We start from the raw sequence: 27,045 nt of genomic DNA, 5'->3' as shown, positions 1-27,045 counted from the left end.
CTCTCTAGGGCCCTACTCAATGCAAATTAATGCACATGAGTACTCATTGTCTATAGCAGTCTGGGTAGGGGACCATGGGCAGCTTCAACAAGACTGTTATTTCCAGGGGCACCTGGGTGGCTCAGTCAGTTGGACATCTAACTTTGGCCCAGGTCATGATCTCACTGCTCATGAGTTCAGGCCCACGTCGGGCTCTGTGCTAAAAGCTCAGAGCCTAGAGCCTGCTTCAGATTCTGCCTCAGATTCCGTCTCCACATCTCTGCCCCCTCCCCTGCTCATGTGCGCTCTCTCTCTCTCTCAAATATAAAAAATAAAACATAAAAAAATAAAATGAAAAAGACTATTATTTCCAATAAGAAGGGATTCCCAGCAACAAGTGAATGCAACTCATTCTAACACATGAAGAACTACATGTATTTACTTCCCATAAATGGAACCAAGATGGGAATCAAAAGTGCCAAATCATGAATTCCTAAAGGGAAATCAAGAGGTGAGGTCAAAAGGATCCTTTTTAAAGGCAGGGAACTATCTTCCATATCCCTAGGTCCCTTGCTGCAGTTAAATTCTCAGTAAGAAATCAGAGACAAGTTTACCAATGAAGAGAAAGTGAAAAGAGGGAAGGTAACATGTCACCTTTGACCCTCACAGGGACAGGTTCACCTACCTGCCAGCCTAGCCTAGCAGGTAACCTTGCTTCCTCCCTGTTTTCACCAAGGCTCTTCAAATCCATTATTGTAAAGTACAATAATTCCATGGACTCTTTGACTCCATCTCCTCACCCCACATGTTGTCAGAAGATAAAGACTTCAGCATGTTGGGAAGGCTCCTGTGAGGGTGTACGATTACGAAAGAGCTAGAGAGAGGCACATGAGAACATGGGACAAAGCTAGAGAAGTAGAGAAAAGAGATGCTCTGTAGAACACCAGTTCAATGGAAGAAACACTGAAGGCAGCAGGTCATGAGAACATAAAGTCACAGCACCAAGTTTCATTTCTTAAGCCTTTTGGCCTCACTCTGCTCTGCAAAGCCTCTGTACCATAGACCATCTCTAACAGCCTAAAAGCACAACCCATCCCATCGCCAGCGTGAATTGGGTTTTCTTTGGAAAGAAGGAGGCAGCAATGCAATCTGGTGTTTGTATAGAAAACACAACAGCCAAGAGAAAGGGAGACACACACCAGAACATCTGCTCAGAGACACCATCTGAGAAGCAGCAAGCACTCACAGGATGGAAACATCTGCACACAGATCTGCATTCCAGGAGAGGGGGAGGCTAGAGAGAGGAGCAGGGACAGGAGGGACTCATGCTAAAAAGACGTCAGAAATTAAGTGACTCGGATAACGTGGAAAGAGATGCTGAGAAGAAAGACACAGAGGATAGGGAAGGAGAAGTGTCTTTCAACACACTCTTTTGGTCATTTTTCAGCACAAATGATGAATATGGTTCTTTTGAGAAAGAATCAGCACCCTGTACTCTATGGAACAACCAGAAGGAGCACCAAAGACCTATAGTTTCCTGCCACATGGTTAGATAAATTGCTCAAAATCACAGATTATAAGCAGAAGCTAGGGGAAATCCAGCTTTGTCTGACCCAGCAACCATGCTGCTTCCTCAATTCAACACTTGAGCTTTCTGCAGTATTTACAGTAATAATTATTCTCTCATCCCTAAAGAGTTCTTCTCCACTGGCTTCTAGAACTCCTCTCTCCAGGTTTCATTCCTAGTCCTCTGCACAGTTATCCTCAGCATCCTGCTCCAGTTTTTCTTTATCCCTTACATATTCCACATGCATCCATTTTGCCCCTCGTGAATATTAGCCAGGGACTTAATATTCTCCCTAGATTATACACATCAGCTACTTCTGCTTATACCTTTATGCTGATAACTCCTAAACTTCTGTATTAAATCAGACCCTTTCCTTAGCCCTAGATCTATATCACCAAAACCATTTTCACTTCTTCACAGGTATCACAATCAATATTTCACAAATTAAGTTTGGCTACTTGACATTTCCAGAGGCTGTTCCTTCCCATTTTGCTCTAAGCTGCATGGCACATGCCTTTGTGCTCCCACAATTTCCAAAGCATAGCATTGTTATGATTCTCATCACAGAACACTTTACTTGTGGGTTTACTACTCTCCCCAACAGACTGTGGGCTGTTAAGGATTGGAAATGTCTCATTCAAATGGATCTAAATATAAAGTAGGCAGTTAATGTTTCTTGAATGAACAAATGCAGAGCCTGGTCTAGTTAGAGTTACCACCATCGTATGTCACACAAGCAGGAAGTCACTGTAAATGCTTCCTTTTCTCTCACTCTCAAGGCTAAGTGGCCATGCTATATAGTTACTTACCTCCTACATAACTTGTGAAAATTGTGTCCATTCTCATTTTTAGTAGAACCCCTCACACTACTTTGACCCTGTTTCAACTATAGAAGATCAAGAGACAGTGAGTGGAGAAAGCAAATTAAAACCCCTGTTGAATTCAGAAACAGCCAACCAAACCCCTCTTTATACCCAGAGAGAGAGAGCCAAAATAATTCCCAAAGCAAAGGAGAAAAGAACGATTAACTTTGAACAAATATGTGGTTTTGATTATTAATGGGACTCTGCATTCCAGTCATTGAACTAAGACTGTTTGGGGGACTAGACTGACCTTAAGAATTCTTCTAGTCCCTGAACAGTGACTAGAGAAGCCATAGAACTTCCCTTAACTGTTATCTAAAGAGAAGGGAAAGAACTAGCCCCACAGAATGGATTTGAAAGCACAGGGAGAGACTAAAGTCAAGTTGTTACATTATCGTGCTCTACAAGCTCTGCTTATTCAACACAACACTTCCCTAATTTGTATGCAACTATTTTCGAGTTTAGTTGAGCTGTAGTTCAGTAGTTAACACAACTCCATGGCTTATAGGCATTTAATTAAAATAATTTTTATTTTGACTTGGCAGCTTTTCAATTATAAAGCTAATATTTCTCCTCCCCCAAGTCTCAAACAATTTGAGGGCCATTGTAAAGCTAATGGGCCCTAGGCATGTGCCTGCAGAGCCTAAACAATAAAGCTTCATTGACTCTTTATATTCACTCAGCCAAAGTACACTCTTAGAAATGTAAATCTGACCGTGTGATTCCTCTATCTAAAATCCTTCCATTAATCCTAACCACCTACAGGATAAGTCCAAATTCCCTAATAGGCCAGAATGACCTTCACGGTCTGGCCGTAGTTCCCTCTCCAGTTTCATCTCTTGTCATGACAGGCCACCATGTTTCACCATTGCTGGCATTTATGCACCTGCAGGCATGAGGGTGCTTTCAGCCTCCACAGTTCTGAACATGTTTTTACATTGTCTGAAATGTCTTTTCCTGTCTCACGTATCAAGTGAAAGTCTTTACCTTTTTAAATAACTTGAAAGTTATTTAATATCACCAACTCTCTGAAACCTTCTCAAATCTCCTTCCCTAGCCCTAGTTAAGAGTTTATCAGCCGTTTCCCTATGATTGTTTTTATCCCATAACCCTGCCTAAATAGTTGTTACATGGCTGCCTTAGCATCTAGACTTCAAGCTTCTTGAAGGTAGGGGCTACATTTTATTCAAGTTTGTTTCTCAAGCTTTAAACCTAAAACTTGACACATATCAGGCACTAAGTAAACTTTGGTTGAATGAATAAATTAACGAATGTAGTTGTCCATAGTCACAATGTAAATTGCAGTAATTTGGGGCCATAGGAGTATACATATTAAAGGAAGGAAGTTTAGGCCAAATTAGGTGAAGAAACTTTAAGAGAAAAAGACCTTTAACTATGTGATTATGTTAATGACTTAAACCACAGACTGTGAGAAAGACATAGGCGATTACAGAAAAGCCAATATTATTCCAGGTTAAAGAATGTGATTGATACTAGAATCCAGAAACAAACTGTCTTGATAACAACCCCGGCAAGATTCTATAAAATATTATTGAATCAATTATGTTTGATTCAAAAGAGTGTATAGAGGAAACAACAATTATTGGGAGACAGAATTTCTTTCCTTGAAAGAATTTATGTCTAAAATCACAACTTATTTTTGCTTTCTTAAAGTCATTTCTCTGCTGATTCAGGACAATGAGGTAGCTATAAATGAAATTTTGTCAAAACACTTATTTGGATCATCACCATATCATGCTAAACAAGAAATAGAAATACCAAGATATGGGATGCCTAGGTGGCTCAGTTGGTTCAGCGTCCAACTTTGGCTCAGGTCATGATCTCTTGGTTCATGAGTTCAAGTCCCATGTTAGGCTCTCTGCTCTCAGAGCAGAGCCCATTTTGGATTTGCTGTCTCCCTCTGTCTCCCCCTCCCTGTTTGTGCATGCATGTTCTCTCTCTCTCTCTCTCTCTCTCTCTGTCTCTCTCTCTCTCTCTGCCAAAAATAAACACACACACAAAAGAAACACTGAGTTATGACTTAATTCAAGTACTGTCACATAAAAGTAGCCTTCCCCTTCATCTATACCACGAGTCTAACCGGAGGCAAAAAGCAATAGCATTCTACCACCTGGGCAAGAGGAGGAGAACCACCCCTTGTCATGTGTTTATATTAAGAATACTGAAAGCCAAGGGCAGAACAGGAACACTAAGAAAAAGCCTTCGAAACCATTCTCTATGTAAAGCACAAGTAAAAACAACTCACACTAGAGAATTTTGATGGCTATGTTACACCACAAGTACAATGATGGAACAGCTCCAAAAACTAAAAATAAAAAAAAATACAGCTTCAATACTGACCAGATTGATTCTATCATCTACAGAAGTAGATGTGCCCATTTCCTTTTTTAAATAATATTTTCTTCAGTCTCTTCTGTTCTTCAACATGCCATCTCTGACATGTGATCAAAAATTATGAGACAAAGAAAAAAAGTAAGGAAAAGGATTCATTGTCAAGAGATAAAATAGTCAACATAATGAGACTTAGAAATGATTAAAACTAACAGGCAGGGATGTTAAAATAACTATAATTAATATTTTAAAGGATCTAGAATAGGGATCAGCAAACTGTAGCCTATAAGAAAAATCCAGCTTGCCACCTGTTTGTTTTGTTTCTTAAAGTTTATTTTACTTATTCTGAAAGAAAGAGAGAGAGACAGGAGGGGCAGAGAGAGAGGGGAGAGAGAGAATCCCAAGCAGGCTCCACACTGTCAGCACAGAGGCTGATACAGGGCTTAAACTCCCAAACTCATGACAGCATGATCTGAGCCAAAATCAATAGCTGGATGCTTAACTGATGCAGCTACTCAGGCACCCCTTGCCACTTGTTTTTGTCAAGATTTATTGTACACAGACACGCTCATTCATTTATGGCTACTTTTGCCTAAGAGTGGCAGAATTGAGTAATAAAAGAGACTAGAGAGCCCACAAAGCCTAAAATATTAACTATCTGGCCTTTTACCAAAACCAATTTTGCTGACCTCTGGTCTAATGGGAAAGGTTAACAATGTGCATAAACATATACAGAATGTTAGCAGAGAGATGAAAACAACAAGAATCAAAATGGAAATGCTACTGTTAGAAATTATATCAGAAATGAGTAATTCCTTCATTGGGGCTATCAGAGTGAAAATAGTATAGGAATACATTAGTGAGCTTGAAAGGATCCAATAGAAATGATCCAAATAGATATGCCAATAAATTTGATCCAGATTGAAACACAGAAAGATTTTAAAAAGGAGAAAAAAAAACAGAACAGAAAATCCAAGAGGAGTGGGATAGTATGAAATCATCAGTGGAAATGTAGTTAGTCCCATGAGAAAACAAAACAGAGGAAATATTTGAAGTGATAATATAAAAGAATTTGCCATCATTGTTACATAGACCTGAAGCTGGTTAGATGATCATGCCCTATAATCTGGAGGACTAATTAACGGAATGACATAACTTGGAGAGAAGACTTGCATAGTATAACACAGAGTTCTGAATTTCAACCTGTCCTTTCTACATTTTTGCTCATTTCTATGAAAATATAAGTTTCCTAATCATTTTTTGGGGTGATACTGATCTAAGTAAAACAACCAGTGAGTGAATCAATAGAATCAATACTGTCTAATATAGGTTTGCTGGTATAATAGGCCAAACTATGATTATAATCACAAACTTGAAATATATTATACAAACCTATAAAAACAGAAGATGGAAGAGGCTTGGCTTAATTACATTACACATCCAAGATCCAATGGAGTTACATGAAATTGAGTCCAATATAAAGCACTATCTGTGTTTGATGTAACTCAAATAAATGGACATACTCCCAAGTGGTATCAGCAGAGGTATAGATTCTAAGGCAACTAACGTTAAGAGTCTCTTTCTAGCCTTCGACTGGCTTGTTAAAATTGGTAGAACATTTGACAATCACATTCTTTATAGGTAGGCAAACTACACTGTGTTCAAATGTAAGTGGCAAGAATAAATTAGAAGAATTGAAATCATGCCAATGGAACAAGAGATATTTAACTTAAGAAAAGTCAATGTAACCAACACATTAAACAATTCTCACAGGTAGGAGAGGAATTAAATTTGTTTTGTATGGTTTCAGGAGACAGAAACATGAATAAAGATTCCAAAATGTCAGAGTCTAGTTCAATGATGTCCAAAATTGGAATAGGCTACCTTATAAGGAAATAAGTTTCCTATCACTACAGATGACCACATAAAAACTTGATCTTGCAAAGAAGGCACAAGCATAGGATTACTGGGTGTGTACACAGCCTTCCCACCCAGATGTTTTACATTTCTGTAATTCTGCAAGAGGAAGCCACATAGAGAAGAGAAGAGAGAAATGATGGTGGTAGGACCAGTCACTAAAATAGGATTGTATTTAGGGGAAAACATCTCACATTTCATTTTGGACCTAATGATTTTGAATTGCCTGACAGATAACCTAACAGAAATGTTAAGTTCACAATTAGTTATATTGTCTGGAGTTTAAAAGAGAGGTCTGAGCTAGAGATAAGTTTGAGTCCTTTCATTGCATAGGTCAGTACTGCTCAATAGAAACATAATGTAAGATTAGTTTTAATAATATTTTATTTAACCTAAGGTATTCAAAACATAATTTTCACATGTAATCAATATCAAAACTATTGAGATAACTACGTTTTTTGCTGTTGTTTTGTTGTTGTTGAAATCTGTTGTGTGTTTTATACTTTGAGCACATCTTAATTCAGATACCACATTCTAAATGTTCAATAGCCACATTTGGCTAGTGGTTACCATACTGGACAATGCAAGCATAGACTGTCATTGAATTTCTTTTTAATAAATAAATATAGAAAAGTTTAGAAATAAGCATTGAGAAAACCCAACAAAAGGAACCAAGATATAGCCAACAAATAGGAAAAATCTGGAAAAGTGATTTGTTATGAGAGCCAAGAGAAAAAAATGAAAATGCATACGGTCAGTTATGTTTAGCTCTGATCAAAGTTCAGGACTGAAAAAAATATTTTAGATTTAGTGTTGTAGAAGGACTGGGTGCCATTAGCAGGTGCAGCCATATGACAGTGGATTGAAAAATGACAGTTTGAACTCCACTCTTCTCAGAATGAGTAGTAATGTGCTCAAACATTGTGGTTATCTGCCCAGTCTGCCAAGGGCTTTGGATCTCTGTTGGAAAATCCATTAAAGAGAAAGAACAATTGGCAGGCTTCAGGGTGCCATCTCAGGAGACTCCTGTGCAAGGCACAGAAATGAAATAGCTGCAATGCCTCCTCTCCATGCACATCATATCCTTTTGTAGTGGATTCTTTCAGAAGATGTAAGCTTCCTTCCAATTCTTCAGCCACGATCCAGGGTAAAAATTGTTCAAAGCATAAAACAAGGCATTTCATTCTTTAAAAGAAACATTCTCTGGACATATTTGGGGAAAAAGTGGGATGAGGGGACATCTTCATGCACAGAGTTGAGATTGACGATGACTCTTCGGAACTAAGAGGTAAGCAACAGGTGAATGGATGACCTTGGTGGTCACAAGGGAAAAAAGCTATGTGTACATATGACCTGCTCTCAGCTCCATTCAGGAAGATCTTCTCTCAATTAAAATGAATGCTAAGCCCCATCTATGAGACTCTAATAAATCACATCTGTGTGTTCTGCCAGCTATAGCAAGGACATAGCAAGGTCCCCCTAGTGCCTTCTCTTAGAAGCATTCTCATTTCTATCTGTAGAGCTACCTCCATTGGCTGGGGGGCCCCAACACTACCACCATCACAAGTGAGCACATCCTCTGGAAAAAAAAATGGGATGGAAGAAAATGAGATTTGCAGAGATAAAGTGTCTTAGGTCCAGATGGAGTCTTGGTCCTGAACCATTAGATAGACTTCTCTGAACAAAGCTTGATGTTCAGGACAATGGGTTCAAAGGAAAAATGCATGAAGATTCTATTATACGGCCAATTTGCCTGTAGTTGATGTATGGCAAGGCTGTGCTCATTCGTTTACTTGTACATGATGTTGCAAGGAAAAAGTGGGGGGGAGGGGGGCTGCGTTCTAGCTCTGTGTGATACTGAGCAAAGCCAGTCCCTTTTCTGAGGCTCAGCCATCTCATCCTTTCGAGTTCTGACAGGATCTGATCCCACCTCCATCGGTTCCGTGTTCTCCACTTTCCCCACTACTCCCTAGGATCTCTCTTCTCTTGAAAGCGTTTTTTTTTCCTGCTAGCTCACTCAGAGGATTCATGATGACTGCGGTTGCCATAGGAATGATTCATCTATCATAAAGGTGGCTGCATGAGATCACAAATACTCCAGGGAGAGCTAGAAGTGGGGGAAGTGATATTCAGAACGGAGAGACAGATTGGCTCTGAAAGTAGATGGCAGCTTAATGAGAGGGGGAGATAAAGTGCGCGCGTTTTCTGTAACTCGCATGTGCCGGTGAGCTTCTCGGAGCAGCGAAAGTGCAGGCCCACTGTCAGATTTGTCTCCCATGATCCCTCCCAGGCCCACTCGAGACACTTCTTCCGCAAAAATTGAATGTAATGTGTAAGCTGCAAGGAAGCCCCTCTCCTCGCCAGCCAGCTGATGAAACCGGAAGGTCAGAATAGCCCGGAGCAATCCCGAACACTGCTCCCTGAGCATCCACTGCTTGCTGCTTGTTTATGATAATTCACTTGTCATTTACAAGAAAGAGCTGGAGACAGTTTTGAAAGATTTAGTTTTCTATATGGATTGTTTGATACTTGAATTCACCATTTTTATTCTTCAGGTGGATCATTTTTGTTTTAAGTCAGCTGCCAATCGTCTAATGGTCATTTTCTTCTTTTCTCTCCCTAGTAGGACTTCACAACAACCTGAACCCTAATCCCAATCCTAGACTAAGTATTAATACTCAGTTGTGAACTGAGTATTCAGTAATTGCCAGCCCTGATCGTAGACTGAGCCCCCTACTCTGGCCATAAATGGTCACTTTCCCAACCTTAGCCACAGACAGACCCAAAGTCAGGCCACAGACAGCCCTGTGTGGAGCCAGAGAGTGGCCACTTAATTAAGGAGAACCAGTCACCTCACAATGACCCCACAAGGGAGTACAGGGAGGAGAAATGAGACATCAGTGTAGACCTGTTCCAAATGGGGCCTCAAGTCCTTTGTGCCTATCTTTCCAAGGATGGGTCAGAGGCATTTTTATTATGAAACATGATATATTCATTTCATGGTTTCCTAGCAACAGGATGCCAATCAGCAGCCCATCATTCAAGGATTCATCTTCTTTGTTCTGAAGGAGCTGGGAGCTGGGGCAGGGGGCAGGAGGACTTTGCAGCGGGAGGTAGAGCTGACAGTGTGGTTTGAGGATGAGGAAACCAAGACTACAGAAGGAAGAACCTGGAGACTCTGCCTTTCTTCCTGCAGACTCTTTGAAGCAGGGATTCTCCCACTGCTGTCTTCTTGCTTCTGCATTCATGTCAGACTTGTGTCAGTGGGTCCAATTTCAAATTATATGACATGTTCTCGAATCACACACAGGGCTTGTTCCATGCGCAAAACATTGGCAGTAAAAAACAGATCCAGACAGAAACTGTAAACTTTCTCAGCCTACTTCCCCTAGAACGTTGTCTGAGCTTTGGAAATGCTGTAATCACTATCAGGTGGTTAGGTCGCTGAGACATTACCCTGTGGCTCATTCCCACTCTTTTTTAGCACCTGCAAATTTATTACATAAGATATTATTTTGTACTCAGTTTAATTAGTTAGAACTATTTGTAGTCATTTGAAATACACTCCATGTTGATTAAAATAATTAGTGTGGGGCTACTAAATATTTACCTAAGATATGAATCCAGGGGGAATTTGATAAATTTAATTAGCAAGAACTAATTATTGTTATGATAGGAGTTAGGGTTTAATAAATATAATTACAGAGCACAAATGATGGTTTCTTAATTAATAGATACTAGTTGCAAACACAAGAGCCATTATCATATTTTCATGCAGGACATGCTATTCAGCACACCTTCCAGATGTCAACTGTAACAGCATTGGTGACTTTCAATAAGAGGGGCTAACACTTACACAGTGCTTCTGCTGTCAGGCACAGGTCTAAGTGCTAGAAGCACTTGAACTCATTTGATCCTTATGATGACCCTACAATTGTCCACAGTTTGCATATACAGAAACTGAGACACAGAAAGGTTAAGTGATTTGTCTAAGATTACACAGCTAGGAAATGGCAGAGCTGACACTTGATCCCATGAAGTTTAGCTCAAGAGCCCAGGCTCTGAACTATTCTCTGTAGTTCCTAAACAAGCAACAACAAAAACAAAAAAGAAAGTGTGAATGTTCAAAAGGTCAGCAACCAAAATCCTCAAGTCCACGTTTGCTGTTAAAGTATAACGGACCTTTGGTATTGGCAGATACCGTTTTCACGATTTTGGAGATTCTAAAGAGATCATGAAGGCCCCTGGCCTCTGGCCAATGACAATTTTGCAGAGGCTGAGGTGCTGGAGGTGCTAGAACCGATGGGCCATGTGTGAGCCTAGCTGGATATTTAGGGCTGTGTGCCACCAGCCTTCTGTGGTGCTCCCTGATCTGGCCATTCATTCTGCACACACGTTCTACTGGGAAATTTTCCACCATGGAGGTGTTTACAAGTTAAAGAGTCGAGAAAGTACCAAAGGTCTACTTTGTAATAACTTCAGGCGAAGTACAGTTTATACTCCAACAAATCATGGGCACAGGACACACTCTTCATCCAGTTTAGGATGCGTAAGGTCGAGGGTCCTCTCAAAGTAATAAAAGTGGTCCTGACTCACTGCCTATCTGACTGTAGACACAACAGTTTCCCTGATCAGACACACGTGTTCAGGCCCTGATGTCTCACATTCCCACTTAAGAAACACCTTTCCTCAAGACGTCTGGCTCATTTCTAGGATAATATCAACATAGGGATTTGGTGATGCCCTAAAGTTCTGATAATGAATTCCCAGGGAATATGTAGACCTCCCATCATAGACCCCTAGGTGCCAGGGATATTTCTGGAAGGACTTTCAGTGAGCCTACTATAGCACTTGAGAAATATTCAGAATTAGTTGCACATTTTCCTATATTTGTACCATAAAGGAAAAAATTAAGATGACTTTTATAGTCAGTATTCAGGATCCCACTTACAGGCTGGAATTTCAAAAGGCCCAGTGGAAAAACCTGTGTTTATCCATATCTATGGCTGAATGAACCCTAAGTGGGACAGGTATGAAAATTCCTGGTTGCAGAACCCAAATGAAAGCCACTGCAGGAGGGGCCACAGAGCAGTGTTCCCTTCCAAATCAAGTGCCCTGTGTGAAGAGCTGAAACTCATAGCTTGTGCCCACCTATCCCTTAGTGGTCCACAGAGGGACACAGAGTACCCCTTGATTTGCCATTTAAGGAGAGTCCTTGATGTTTGCTTTTTTTTTAAGTTTTTCAAATTTATTTTGAGAGAGAGAAAGTAAGACAGTGCACAAGCAGGGGAGGGACAGAGAGAGAGGTGGGGAGAGAGAGGAGGAGAGAGAGGGGGAGAGAGAGAGCAGAGAGAGAGAGAGAGAGAGAGAGAGAGAATCCCAAGCAGACTCTGTACTGTCAGTGCAGAGCCTGACATGGGTCTCAGTCCCACGAACCCTGAGATCATGACCTGAGCAGAAATCAAGTGTCGGATGCTTAACCGACTGAGCCACTCATATGCCCAGTCCTTACTTTTTTCTTGGGACCCAAAACCTGACGCAGCTCACACATGTTTCAGGCCTCCAAGGACAGCCTGGCCTGCAGAGATCAGTGTTTTAAAGTAGATTATTTGACAGCAAAACATACGAACAGGAAGCCAAATACACTGATTTTTTGCCAAGGGGAGATATCAGCTGCAACCTTCATGTAATGCATTTGTGTCCCCAGCTCTGTCCAGGCCAGAAGTCTCTTTTTCAGTCTCCTGATCTTGGCAGCAGTCATCAGAATCAGCAGCTGCCTCAGAGGCAGATTAGAGTTAGAGGTAGGCTGCACCCCAAGCTATCCTTTACCTTATCCTATCCTTTAACTTACACTTGTCAGAGTGGCTATTATCAAGAAGACAGGAGATAACAAGTGTGGGTGAGTATGTGGAGAAAAGGGAACCCTCATCTACTGTTGGTGGGAATGTAAATGGGGCACCCACTGTGGAAAACAGAAAAATCAAAAATAGAAATATCATACAAACCAGGAATCCAACTTCTGGGTATTTATCCAAAGAAAACAAAAACACGAATGCAAAAAGATGTATGTGTGTGTGTTTGTGTATGTGTGTGTATGTATATGTGTGTGTGTGTGTGTGTGTGTGTGTGTGTGTATATATATATATATATATATATATATATATATATATATCCCTATGTTCACTGTAGCATTATTTACAATAGCCAAGATATGGAAACAATATAAATGTCTATTGATGGATGAATGGATAAAGAAATAATGGTACATATATAAATGGAATTTATTCATCCATAAAAAAGAATGAAATCCTGACATTTGTGACAACATGGATGGAACTTGTTAAGTGTAAGTCCAGACAGAAAAAGACAAATATCAAATACCATATGATCTCCCTTATATGTGGAATCTAAAAAAAAAAAAAAAAGCTTATAGATACAGAGCCCAGATTGGTGGTTGCAAGAGGTGAGGACAGAGGTAGGAGAAATGAGTGATCTGTTTTTGTTTTGGTTTAAAAAAACTGAATAATTTTTTAAAAGAGTTACAAAAGTATTTTGAGAGAGAGAAAGAGAGAAAGCATGTGCACATATGAGTGGGGGAGGGGGCAGAGAGAGAGGGAGAGAGAATCTTAAGTAGGCTCCATGTGGAGCCTTGATTGGGGCTCAATCTTATGACTGTGAAAATACGACCTAAGCCAAAATCAGAGTTGGATGCTTAACTGACTGAGCTACCCAGGCACCCCACAAACAGTATCAATCAGCAATAGCCAGGAAGAGAGAAAGAAAATGAGAAGGAAAATTTAAAAATTAAGAAAACCTGAGGCAATTATGGAACAAATACATCATCTGGCTTATTTTTAAAGTTCTTCAAGGTCACATATGCAGCTTACCTCACTTTTAATTGACAGAAACTGTAACATTTCCTTAGGTTCTGTGCTGAGTCATGCAGCAGTGACTTTTCCTATGGTCGCTTGCTTCTGGATTCTATCCGATATTAAATGGGAGCTCAACTCATGCCAGAAGATCCTAATGAGTCCGGAATCAAGCCCAAAGCATCTTTAAAGAAAAGCTTCTCCTGTCCTAGATACCATTCTTATATCACAGGTGACAGACAAGTCAGTGCCTCGTTCTATGCCTCACTACAGATATTTTGGCCACCAAATATGATCCAAGTATATAGAAAAGCTGGTCATTTTGTGGTAATTAGAGAAATCACTGCATATGAATAAAACCACCTTTCCCCTTTTACAGAGAGGAATTAAGTGAGATCCAGAGAGAGAAGTAAGTGTGAGCTTTACACTAGCAGAGGCAGGCCTAGAACTCGAGTCTCCCGACTCCCAATTCAGTGTTCCCTCCCTTGCATGCAAAATGATGCCGCTCATGTTTCTAAGAACACATGTCCTATAGACCTCACTAACTGGTATTTTAAAATCTGGACAATGTTTGGAAGGCATGGTCTAATTGCCTCCAAAATGATTACACTGTCCACATTACCAATGTGAAACAAGACCACTAGACTCAACCAAAACTTCCTTGAGCCTTTTTCTAAGAATAGGAGTTTGATTGGCTATTGTCATAGGTACCTTTCCCCAGCTCCCAGCTCATATTCTTGCCCAGTAGCCTTCCCATCAAGAAGCCTGTTTTTCACGTAAGGCTCCGGGACACTGGGAAGTACCCAGGCTTCACTTACGGGGCAAATGCGTAATTGTCATCAAAATAGGGAAAAGGTGGAATTAAGGGGAGTTTGCAAAAACTTAGAGTATCTAAGGCCCAGAGCTTTCTATTCAAAGTGGAGTTCTGGAAGGTCCAGCTTGGTGCTAAACAGCAGGGCAAGCCTGGAGATCACCTCCCTGGGGCTCGGCTTTGTATAAAAGGAATGGCATTTTTCCCTCCAGTCAATCTTGAAACACAGTTTAATCTAAGGGGAGCAATGTGGGAGGGGAAAAAAGAAGATGAGAAAAACCAATAAATAGTACAAACAGGAAGCAGGAAAAGACAGGCCTGGATGTGCAATTCTTTTTGTGCCTGTTAAATGAACTCTGGTGGGGATGAGGAGAGAGAATTATCCTATTTATATATTGAAAGGAATTTTAAATATGCATAGGCAGGGAGAGAGGATCCGCAGAGATTGAAATGCAAAACACAACGTGGCCTGTGCATCTCCCTTCTATCTCCCAGTACCATTAGCAAGTTCCTTGCACCAATTTCTGGAAAGCTCCTTCTAAAACTCAGAGCCGTCCTTCCACTTACTCAGCACATCTGTCTTAGAAAAGCAATTCTATTTTTATAAAGAAATGGGCCTTCACTTGCAAAACACCTTGCAAATGTATTCTCTCACAGGAACACAGCTCACACTTCTACACTGATGCACACACGTGTCCAACCAACACACACACACACACACACACACACACACCCCTCTACCACCAAACTTACTTCTGTACCGCAATCTCCTGACCACTAGGCACTGGGGTTTTAGTGTCGATTCATAACATATGCAAGGAAAGAACACGTCATTCACTGCGCAGGGAGGCATGCAAGCATGGATTACACAGCATGGGAAACTTGTCATCATTCAACTGATCACAATTACTCTGGAAAAAATGTAAAAGGCAGAAAACTGACCATGAATATGCTTTATCCACATTTAAGAAGCAATCCTTTTTTCTACACAAATCTCTACTCCCTTACCAAATCCCCCACTCACCATCCCCCCCAAGCAAGCATCACCTCTAAAATGGAAGGAGCTACTGTCCTCACCGGCCTCACCGAGCAGCAAATAAATACTAGAGTAGCTGCTGCCAGTTCCCTGACTGTGGACCGACACACGCTCAACCCAGAACCCAAGTCCTGAAAGAGGAACCGCTGAATAAAAACAAGCCTTTTGTAAATCACCTTACTTGCTCTCCACCCCACACAACCTCCCTGTCTCTGGATCTCAAAGATGCACAAAGCCCCTGCCTCCCTAAAGGAGAGCTGTTCCTCTATGGGATTGTCTTTTGGACATGGGTATTGCTTTGGGAAATGAGTTATTTATAGGGTTATTTATAGAAATGAGTATTTTAGGGGCACCTGGGTTGCTCAGCGAGTCAAGCATCCGACTTTGGGTCAAGTCATGATCTCGCAGTTTGTGAGTTCGAGCCCCACGTCAGACCCTGTGCTGATGGCTCAGAGCCTGGAGTCTGCTTCAGACTCTGTATCTCCCCCTCTCTCTGCCCCTTCCCTGCTTGTTCTCTCTCTCTCTCTCTCAAAACTAAACATTAAAATTTTTTTAAAAGAGTATTTTTTATTTATTTTTGAGAGAGAGCAAGCAAGTGGGGGAGGGACACAGAGAAAGGGAGAGACAGAATCCTAAGCCGACTCCACTCTGTCAGCACAGAGCCCAACGTGGGGCTCGATCTCACAAACCATGAGATCATAACCTGAACCAAAATCAAAAGTTGGACATTTACCCAAATGAGCCACCCAGGTGCCCCAAAGAGAGTATTTTCAAGACTATGAAGTTTGCTAACTGATAGTCAAGACTTCAAGAATTTTACAGAAAACTTCCACTTAAGAATGAAATTGGAGAGAGTAAAGGGAAGCGGGGAGGCAGTGACGGGAGCACATACAACATCTGAGCATTAGCACACCATGGGCTTCGTGTCCACTCTTCAAGGACAAGGTGGCCTTGCCCTATCCAGCTGCCCAGTCTGGCCATGCACTCAGGATGCAGGAAGAAGCTTTTGCCCATCCCCTGACCTGCTCTACAGGCCCAACAGCACTCTTTGGTGTTTGCTTGGCTAACATCTCCTCAACCTTTAAGTTTAACACTACTTCTGAATGAAATCTGGCCTTTTGTAGCAACGTGGATGGAACTGGAGAGTGTTATGTTAAGTGAAATAAGTCATGCAGAGAAAGACAGATACCATATGTTTCACTCTTATGTGGATCCTGAGAAACTTAAGAGAAGACCATGGGGGGAGGGGAAGGGGAAAAAAAGTTACAGAGGGAGGGAGCCAAACCATAAGAGACTCTTAAAAACTGAGAGTGAACTGAGGGTTGATGGGGGTGGGGGGAGGGTGGGTGATGGGCATTGAGGAGGGCACCTGTTGGGATGAGCACTGGGTGTTGTATGGAAAAAAATTTGACAATAAATTTCATATTTAAAAAAATTACTTCTTCTGGGAATCTGTCTCAATGCTCCCCTTCTGGAGACTGAACAACTGCAATTTGGAGCAGGGGGCGGGGGATGGATGGGTCAGAGAGATGACTAATTCCATGTTGAGACATGCGGGGCTTGTAGTTTTCTGTGGAAAATCCAGGTGGTGACATGGGGCAAACAGTTGGTTCTCTGGCCCAGTTATCAGAACAGAAGAGGAGGCTCAGAAATGCCTAGAAAGTTCCCAGCATCTGAACCATCCTGAAGGCACTGGTGTGGAGGGGGTCCCCAGGGATGGTCCAGGCTTGATGCATCCCGGGGCAGCCACCACACAGAGGGCAGATGTCACATTCTGAGGAAAGAGACAAAATCAGAGCTCTGTGTGAAGAGTTTTCTGTAGGCCAAGATTCGTGATACTGGGACAATATGAATCATCATTGCTGTAATTACGTTAATGTAACATTTCTCACTGAGAATCCAGGGAAGTGCTTACATCTACTTTAAGCTTTCAGGCAATCAAAGACCGGGGTGGGGGGGAAAAGCCTGAAAATGGTATTAATGTGTGAAAAACACTTTAAAAAAACCCACAGATATCTTGAGAACACCCGAGAAGAATGTTTCACCAAGCTGTCTACAATTTACAGCTCCAGCCTGAGCACAGGATCATGAAGACACACAACAACAGCGTCTTCCTTCCTGAGGAATTAGCACCTGGATTATCCACTGCCTTCAAGTGTGGCACCTGCCACAGAAACAATTCTCCCCTTGGCTGCCATAAAATAGCTACATTTACTTAGTGTAGATTTACAGGTGTGAAGGCTGAGGGGTCCCAGAACCCAGGTCTCCATTGGGCTTGATTATTGCTAACCAACAGTGGACCAGAGGATTGACTGAATGAAACCTACAAATGCCATCTTTCTGGGTGTCTTGATGTCCATCTCTTCCATCTTCCTTGCAGCTGTCCTTGAAGTGACACAGGCTGGGATCATGATGCTAGGAGATTCCTTCTCTGATAGAAGCAGGATTGCAGTATGGGAAAAAATAAATTAGATTGGGGCCCAATTAGACTGAGTAAGCCATACATGTCTTCAGCACCCCCACTTTAATCTCTATCCATTAGGGGGTACTTGTGGAGTCTGGCCGGCACCTGAGCTCTATTTCTGAGGGTGCCATCAGAACCTGCTTTAACCATCCCTGTGCACTTGGCCTGCCTGTGGCTTTCTGTGCTGTTCACCTTCCATGGTCTGGATGGAAGACAACCTCTCTCGGGACAGCTGGCAGTGCCCTCCCTTGGCCTCACATCCAGGTATTATGCATGTCCCAAAGGATGCCATCCTTGACACATCACCCATACCTGACTCTCCCCAAGTGCAGAGCCCTATCCTTTCTTATCAGAATCTGAAATTTCTTGGTGTTCAGGTAATTCTCCTTCCAGTCCTTCTCACATACACAAAACAGAATCATCTTTCTGTAATGCAGATCTGACTTTGCCAGTCCTCTGCTAAAAATCCTTCAGCCCCATCATTGGCTTCCCGTGCCTACAGAATCAAGTTGAATCTCCCGCCCATGGCTTACACATCCCCCATGATCTGGTCCCTCACCAGCTGCAGCCCCTGTGCAAGACAGAATGTGCCAGACAACAAAAGAGATGCTGTTGTTCAGGCTACTGAAATAGACAAAACATTCATGAATCAAAGGTAAAGGAATAGGCCTTGAGTTTTATAAAGGCAGGTAAACAAGGGAGCTGTAGTCCAATCTTACCATAGCCATAGTCTCTTGTGTCTATCCAAGAATGTTCGAGATTATGGTGGTCTCTGTAGTTATTTTTTCTTAACACAGAAGGATGGGGAGACTTTCTAACAGCCACTGTCTCTGGGAGAACAGGTAAACGTTCAGCATTATCATCCCATTTGACTCAACTACTCTCCATTGTCCTCCAGCCATCGACACACTCACCCGAACCCACTTCCACATTCCTGGCACAGGGTTCAATCTGTTCTCTATGAATGAGAAGCCTCACTCTGTCTTCTATACCTGACCAACCTTTCAAGGTTCGGTTACCTTCTCCATAGAACCTTCTTCAGGGCCTACTTTGTCCAGTTGCTCTAAGGGTAAGACAGGAAGACACAAGCAAAGTCCTTTGCATGGAGCACCTGGTGAATGTTCAGGAAGTATAGACGTCCAGAAGCCTTTCCCGACTGGGACCTGAGGATGGAGCTGCCTCCACTGTGCCCCATGCAAGGCATCTGTCTTCACACCTGAGGCACCAGGACTCGCTCACTGCCATTTGTACCTCCTCCCCACGCAGTTTATTCATTCTTTCCACAGTTGTTTATTAATCCTCGCTGGGGCTGCAAAGGCAAACTAGACAATCCCACTGCCAGCCCCCAGATCGCAGACCAGGGGGCTTGTATGAGTAAATACACAGTCACAATGCAGAGGGAGATAAGCACTAAGGGGCTGGGGATGAGTGTTCTGCGGCACAAAGGCAGACATCTGACCCAGACCTGGGCTGCAGTGCAGGCAGGTGTCTGGGAGGAAGCAATGCCAAGGCTTTGGTGAGGGGGACTGTTCAAACGTCATTTGTAAAAGATGTAGAAGTTGGAAGGGAAGGAGGAGGTTGGAGTGGGAAGATGCCTGATTTAGGACAAGAGAACTTTCTCTGCATTCCCAGTCCACACACATACATATGCACACACATACCTTACATTCACACAGACACATGTGCACAGGCACACATGTACGCACACACACCCCATTCACACACACACACACACACACACACACACACACACAGGTCCCACACTCACACACAGGCACATGCAGATACTTCTCTCATGGCTTATCTGTAAGCATCAAGGTGTGAAGAATGAACCTTTTATGCTACACTTTGGATGGATCGTCTGTCGGAATTTTTTGTTTCAGGGCTGATAGGAATCTAAGTCACGAATCCTGCTAAACACTCTCTTAATATATTTTTTTTCTCTTAGAAAGTAAGCTGGACTAGGACTTTACTCAGAGCAAGAGCCAAAGGAAAGAGAATAAGAAGGTCGCATGATAAGCACTCGATAAACATTCCCTTCCCTTGTTCCTGAGCCAAACCTTTCAGGTGGCAAGTGTAATAAAGTTTGTGCACTGTGTGTATCGTAACACTAGATATTGTCAGGAAGAAACCAACATTTTGAAAAACTTTTCCAGGTACCACATACAGGGACAAACTCCCAGAACTCAGGATTGATGGGGGCGGGGCTGCTGGTGAGTGGGGGTGGAGACAGGGCCAAAGACTGGGTAAGGGGTGGTCAGCAAAGGCCAGCAAAGCCTCTCAGGGAAAACTGAATTCATTGATTCTTCTTCCGGAGTCCTTCTCTGTCTGCTGCATGGAGAGATTGCTAACATACTGTAGACAGGCCACTTAGCAGCAAAGCTCACTAGCCCCCAGGTTGGCTGGCAATGTGGCTATTTTCAAGAGCCAGTAGCACATGGCATACCACCCTTAGCCACAAAGAACCTTCCATGTGTTCAGCTCCGCCGGGTGCCTACCAGAGTCTGCAGACATGCCCTGGGCACACGTTGCCATCCCCAAAGCTCCTCTCACCTTAAGGTCCAGGGCAGCCCCACCGCTCCTTCACCACGACAGATGGTGGCTCCATGGCCAATGATGCACAATGAATTGTTAAGGATCTGAAGGAAAGCCGAGGGAAAAAAGGTACAGTGTACCAAGAAGAGCCCTTGGGAGACAAGACCTGCCGCGTAGTTTGCAGGGTCCTGTGAATAATGAAAACATGGGGCTCCTTGCTAAAATATTATTAGCAGTTTCAAACACAGAAACAGCACATCAGGGAACCAAGCCTCGGACCCTTCTGGTCTCAGGGCCCTGTTTGACTCTACAGGTTGCACACCCACAAAGCCAGTCCTGCTTAGCGGTCATATGATCCAAAACCCTTATTTTGTGGGCAAGGAAACTAAAGCCCAAAAGTGAAAGCCATTCTGTCGCTCCAATCCTGCACCACGTTCGAGCTCTTGGAGGCCTCCACACTGGGTTTCCTTAGCCACAAACTGTTCCTATCAATTGTGTAGCCCTAGGCAATTACTTGCCCTTTTCTCTCTCAGTTTCCACATCTGTAAAATTAGGATAATAATAGTACAAACCTCAAAGATTGGTTTTCAGAATAAAAAAAAGTGTATGACACATAGTAGCTCCCAATAAACAATCACAATTTTTAATATTATTAATAGCAGTACTAACGGTTGTGGTATTTCAGTAAATATCGCCCCTTTCTCCTTTGAGTGACATTTGCTTTTCTTTATTGGGAGGGAGAGAACACCTTCCAGAGGCCTCCTTCTCCCAACAGTAGGAGCTACCTCGGCATGGTCAGGGGAGGAAGGAATTAAGGCTGGAGTCAGTGCATCAGGCCCAGAGAAAGGCTAGGGTCTGTAAAAAGCTGGCACCAGTAGCCCTGCTCCTGAGACCCTATACCACGTACTCCTGCCAAAGAGCAGGCCGTCTTAGAAAAGGAAGAAAATCCTGCCATCTGTAACAACATGGATGAATCTGGAAGGCATTATGCTAAGTGACATAAGCCAGAGACAGAAAGACAAACACTGTATTATCTCTATTATATGTGGAATCAGAAATAATCAAACTCATAGAAGCAGAGAGAGTAGAATGGAGGTTGCCAGAGGCTAGGAGAAGGTGGAAATGAGGGGGTGATGGTTACAAGGTGCAAAGTTTCAGTTATGCCATAGCTAATACTGTACCAGATACTTAAAATTTGCTAAGGAGATAGATCTTATATTAAATGTTCTTACCACAAAGTGATAATAACAATAACTGATAATAAGGGCAGACGAAAACTTTGGGAGGCAATGGATACAATTATGGCCCTGATGATGGTGATGGTTTCACATCTTCCTTTTAAATTTTTTTAAAATATTTTTTATTTTTGAGAGACAGAGTGCAAGAGGGGGAGGGGCAGAGAGAGAGGGAGACACGGAATCCAAAGCAGTCTCCAGGATCTGAGCTATCAGCACAGAGCCTGACTCGGGGCTTGAACCCACAAACTGTGAGATCATGACCTGAGCCGAAGTTGGGTGTTCAGCCGACTGAGCCACCCAGGTGCCCTTCACAGGTGTGCTTTCACATGTGTCCCCAAACAGTATAACTCATGGAGTCGTATATATAAAATATGCACAGCTTTGTACATGTCAATAAAATCTCCATAAACCAGTTTAAAAAATAAAAATGAAGTTGCCAGTAGATTTTAAAAAATCATAAGATTGGGCTGAGCTGTGTGCAGGCAGGGCTTCTCAAACTTGTGTCAACTATAGTAGAGTGTCCTTGCCAAAAATTCAGATTTCTAGACTCCAACCTAGACCCAATAAACCAGAATCGCCCAGAATGGGATCCAGGCATCTATCCTAACAAGCACCCCTGGAACACTTATTTCACACCAAAGGGTGAGAATCACTGACCAGGGCCAGCTGCTGGTGCACAGCCACCAACAAGCTCTCTGGGTTGCATCATCTACATTGAGCGTAGTGTCCCCGTCTATGCCATTGGACTGTTTAGCCCTGTGGTAATCTTGCACGGGCAAGGCACCCAGCAGGCACCAATTAAAGCATCTAGGTTGGTTGTCAGATGGTTCACTGCACACATCTCATATCTAACACACAAGAAAGGCTGACTGCTGGGCCAGCTGGTCAGGCCACTCCATCTGGGCCTTGTCCAGGAGGACTCTGGCTGGGGTCCTGGGAACAGCCCCAAGAGCCCACAGTCAGTGTCTTGCTCTCTTACAACCTCTACTAGGGGACATCCCTGCATTTCTGGTCTTCCCTCAAGCTTCACACCTTCCCGCTAAAGATTGTGAGCTCTATCAAAATGGACAAGGGACATTTTGAGACTCATTTTAAACAAGTTTCAAGTGGATGAAGATAGTCAAATGTGCAAAATTCCAGGTATAAGATAAATAAGTTCTGGGGATGTAATGTATAGCACGGTGACTATAGCTTATAGTGAAATATGGGTTTGTACATTTGAAAGTTGCTGAGAGAGTAGATCTTAAAAGTTCTCATCACAAGAACAATTATCTATAACTATGCATGATGATCACGCCAACTAGATTTACTATGGAGATCATTTTGTGATATATACAAATATCAAATCACTATGTTGTACACCTGAAACTAATACAATGCTATATGTCAATTATATCTTAATAAAGCCGGAAAAAAATTTCTCCCACCAGACAAAAAGGCTTATAAATTGCTTCAATATGGTAAGTAATTCTGCTGGTCCTTAATACCAATTACAGCAGGCAAATGGCAAACATTCCTCACTATTCAAGGTGCCTGCCCAACCCTTTCCATCCCTCCCTTAGGGAAAGGGGGAGAAATCCATTTGAAGCCAGGCTGTGGTCATCATGGGGATGGCTGTGTGTTGCTTTAGCAGCCTGCACTAAGTCCCCTCTCCTGGCAACCAAATAGGCCCTCTTTCAAAGCAGGTAGTTTGTAGTTTTCCTTTACATCTCTTTAGAAATTGTCAGAAATTAAAACTGACTTTGCAACTGGGGTGTGGGGGGGTGGAGCTGGAGTCTCTAATGGACCCAATCTCATCCCATGGGATGCTGTATTTACAAAGGAAAGTGTAGAGAAAGTAGGGAATGTCCTAGCACATTGCAGTCAAGGGACTTGACTGCAAGGGGGACTTGTTCTCCAGGGGACCCTCACGAAGCTCTGGATGCCTAGGTTCCTACCTTAGGACATCCTTCAGAGTTGACATCAATTCAGCAGGCCTCCCTAGAAGTAGATCTAAGCCTGTGCCCACTATCCACCCCCAACAGAGCCCTTCCCATAAGTCCATGCATTGCACTCATCAGCACCAAATCTTCCCCACAGGCCATGGAAGTGACCAACATAGACACTGACAAAAACGAGTACAGTGTGAGAGAAGAAAACCCATAGGCCCACCTCCCCAAAAGCTTTATTTTTCATTATTTTGTTTCATAGCACTTGCTTCTCACCAGGTGTTGTTTTTTGATGTTGTCGCTGTTGTTGTTTTTAATCTACGGTTTTTACTACCACTACCATGTAAGCTTTATGAGGGGAGGGACTATGATTGGCTTTGTTCATATTGTAAACACCACAAGACACAGAGGTGCTTAAAGTGTGGTCATTAAGTGAAAATACGAGTTCATTTAAACTAATCCAATCTTGATGGCCCCCCTACAAAGTGACATCAGGTGAAATTCAGTTGACACAAAGTACTTAATAAAGACTTGTGTGATAAGAAGTTTGTTGAAATTATTATTCTTTAAAAAGTCAAAATACCCATACATCCATTCATTTGTTTGTTCCAATAAATGAGATAAGTGACAGTCTAAAAAGTAAATGTAACAAGAAGCATGTGGTGGGCAAGTGGCCATGCTCAGAGGGAGGAAACACCAGGTTAGTGGAGATGTGTTGAATGTGGAGGGATCTTGAAGGAAGGTTATCTCCTAGGTCATTAATTGAGAAGAAGACATCTTCTCTTCTGAGAAGACCTCCCTGACTTTGTGGGTTGGGCTGAGCGCCCACACAGCCTTAAAGATGATGTCAGTCTTGGCACTTGCCATGAGTTATTTTAATACCTGTGTACTTGCCCATGAACCCATGAAAGACCACATTTTATTCATCTCTGAATCCTTGGGCTCTAACACTCAGGAGGTTCTCATTAAATGTTGGCTGAACAAATGAATTGGCAGGCTAGGCTAGGTGGGAGGAATGGAGGGGGCAAAAGCTCACGAGAAGGAGTGGTATAAGCAGACAAGGAGTGTGTGTCTCCCTGGGCAATTCCAGGTCAGAATGACAAGATGTATCTTAAGTCAGTGGTCTAGGCAAAGAGTTGTGTTAAGAAACCATCCCTCGAGCCTGAAGGTAACTTTGTTGCTGCACCTAGGACATTAAGTCATAAAGGCATTGCTGCTTTCTTACTAGTGTTATGAAAAATGGGTCCCAATTTCTTTTTTTTTATTATTTATTTTTAAGTAATCTCTATATCCAACATGGGGCTTAAACTCATGACCCCAAAATCAAGAGTCACATGCTCCATGGAATGAACCAGCCAGGTGCCCCAAGGGTCCCAATTCCTACAAGCTTCTTACTGGGGTTTTCCCTATACACTGAGAAACAAATGGGTTCTAGTGACAGGGAGGGAAAGCAGGACTGTACTTCGGATAATGAGATTCTGGGGTGCACGCATAAACTCTGGCCAAGTAAGAAATGCTACCAAAATGTCAGGTCAGGGATGGGATGGGCATGGCACCAGCCCTTTCTCCTTTCTCTTCCTCACAGGATTTCCAGAAGAAATGGACTCTTGCACTTTCTAACAATAATCTAAACCAGAGGCATCTGCTTTTATCTTTCTCAGCTGAAAGGCCTTTTAAGCTCCCCACTGTTTGTTTTGGTTTATTACTGAAAGGCTAAAACCATAAAAAAAATCATTGTTGTGGGTATTTTCCAGTTGAGATGAAATATTTAACAAGGGTAAGGTGGGGAGGAGGAAGTTTGCAGAAAATACCATTTTTTAAAGGTCAAAAAATGCATAAACCCATTACTTTAATATTTTTTGTTCCCATGAGAGACAGTGTTCAGAACCCTACCCCCCACTTTCCCTCAGATTTCAGTGCACAAATTCACACTCACGTCAGGTCCATCCCCAAAGCATAGCTATGATCCTCTTACAGCTCTGTTTAGAATTTCCATGGCTCCACACAGCCCAGAAATGAGACCCAGTCTCTGAGCCAGCACTAAAATCCCACCACAATCCGGCATGACCTAATTGTGCACACTCACTGAGGACAGGGTCCTTGAACCCTTTCTATGCTTCACCTGTGAAAAAGATGTATCCTTGCACATATTTTCAATGTGATTTTACCTGCCTGCATCACAGAAGCATGCCAGTCTGTTTGAAATAATCTCCCTGCCTCTCCCTTCTCATCCATGGTGACACATCAAAATCCTACCCACGCCTTCCATACTTAGTGCAATTTCACCTTCTCCAAAATGTCTCCCCAGTGCCCCCAAGTCAGAGCCCTCCTAGTGACACACAGCCATGCTGGACATCTTTTCAGGTCCCTTTCGGGCTGTGAGTTTCATGAGAGCTGAGGATTCAGTCTATAACATGTGTCTCCCCACCAAACACAATGCTTCCCCATAGCGTGTACTCTGTATGTATTTTTTTAATGACTGAATTCATGAAGACTGAACAAACTCTTTCCTCTCTGCAGCATTTGCTCTGCTATCTAGGTAAAAATTAAATCTTTAGAACATGCCAAAGCACTCTACATAATGGATGCATCTTCTGATTGGATTATAATTAAAATAAGACTTTTTTTTTTTTTTGGTAATAACATAGTTACCTTGATTGGCAGAAGGGAGATGGCAGATGTAATGGATAATTGACGAACAGTTTGAATGTTGCCACACCGTACACCCTATTATGTTTCCTGTTTCAAAAGAGAGCTTTAGAGGAACATCCCAAGAACCTAATGTTGAATTATCATTCCCAGGTGTAGCCAAATTATGCAACATGAGAAAGTCAAAACTTTCAAAGAGCTTTCAAAGACAGAGGAAGAGGGCACAGAGCAAGAATGCTATGGGGAAGAAAGAACAGGGCAGTTCCCTAGGACACCACAGAATGTCATGCAGGTGGGCTCTAAGCAGCCCAGGAGGCAGGGGCTCTGCACACATTCTAGACCTGGCTGGTCCAGTACAGAGGCCACCGGCCACATGTGGTTATGGAGCACCTGAAACGTGTGTTGCATGAGTTAAGATGTGTTATCATTGCAATAGAAATCCACAGCAGATTTTGAAGATTTAGTGTGGAAAGAAGAATGTAAACTATCTCATTAATGATTTTTTACATTGATTGCAGGCTGCAGTGATAAACTATTAGACATGTTGGGTTAAATAAAATATATATTAATTTCAACTGCTTCTTCTTACTTTTTTAATATGGCTGTTAGAAAATTTAAGATTCCATATGGGGATAGCATTTGTGGCTTACATTATACTTCTACTGGACAGCACAGTTCTAGACTAAGTTTCCTAGAGAGAGTAGGATGTCAGTCTTCTCACTCCCCAGAAGGAAAAAGAGCATCATACATACTCAAAAGCAAAAAAAAAAAAAAAAAAAAAAAAGCAGATGCCAGAGCCAGGCAGCTTTGTGATGGCATGAGAGTCATTTTCTGGCC

This window comes from Panthera tigris, chromosome A3 (genome assembly GCF_018350195.1).
Source record: "Panthera tigris isolate Pti1 chromosome A3, P.tigris_Pti1_mat1.1, whole genome shotgun sequence".
NCBI lineage: Eukaryota > Metazoa > Chordata > Mammalia > Carnivora > Felidae > Panthera > Panthera tigris.
Note: the sequence above shows the minus strand (reverse complement) of the source record.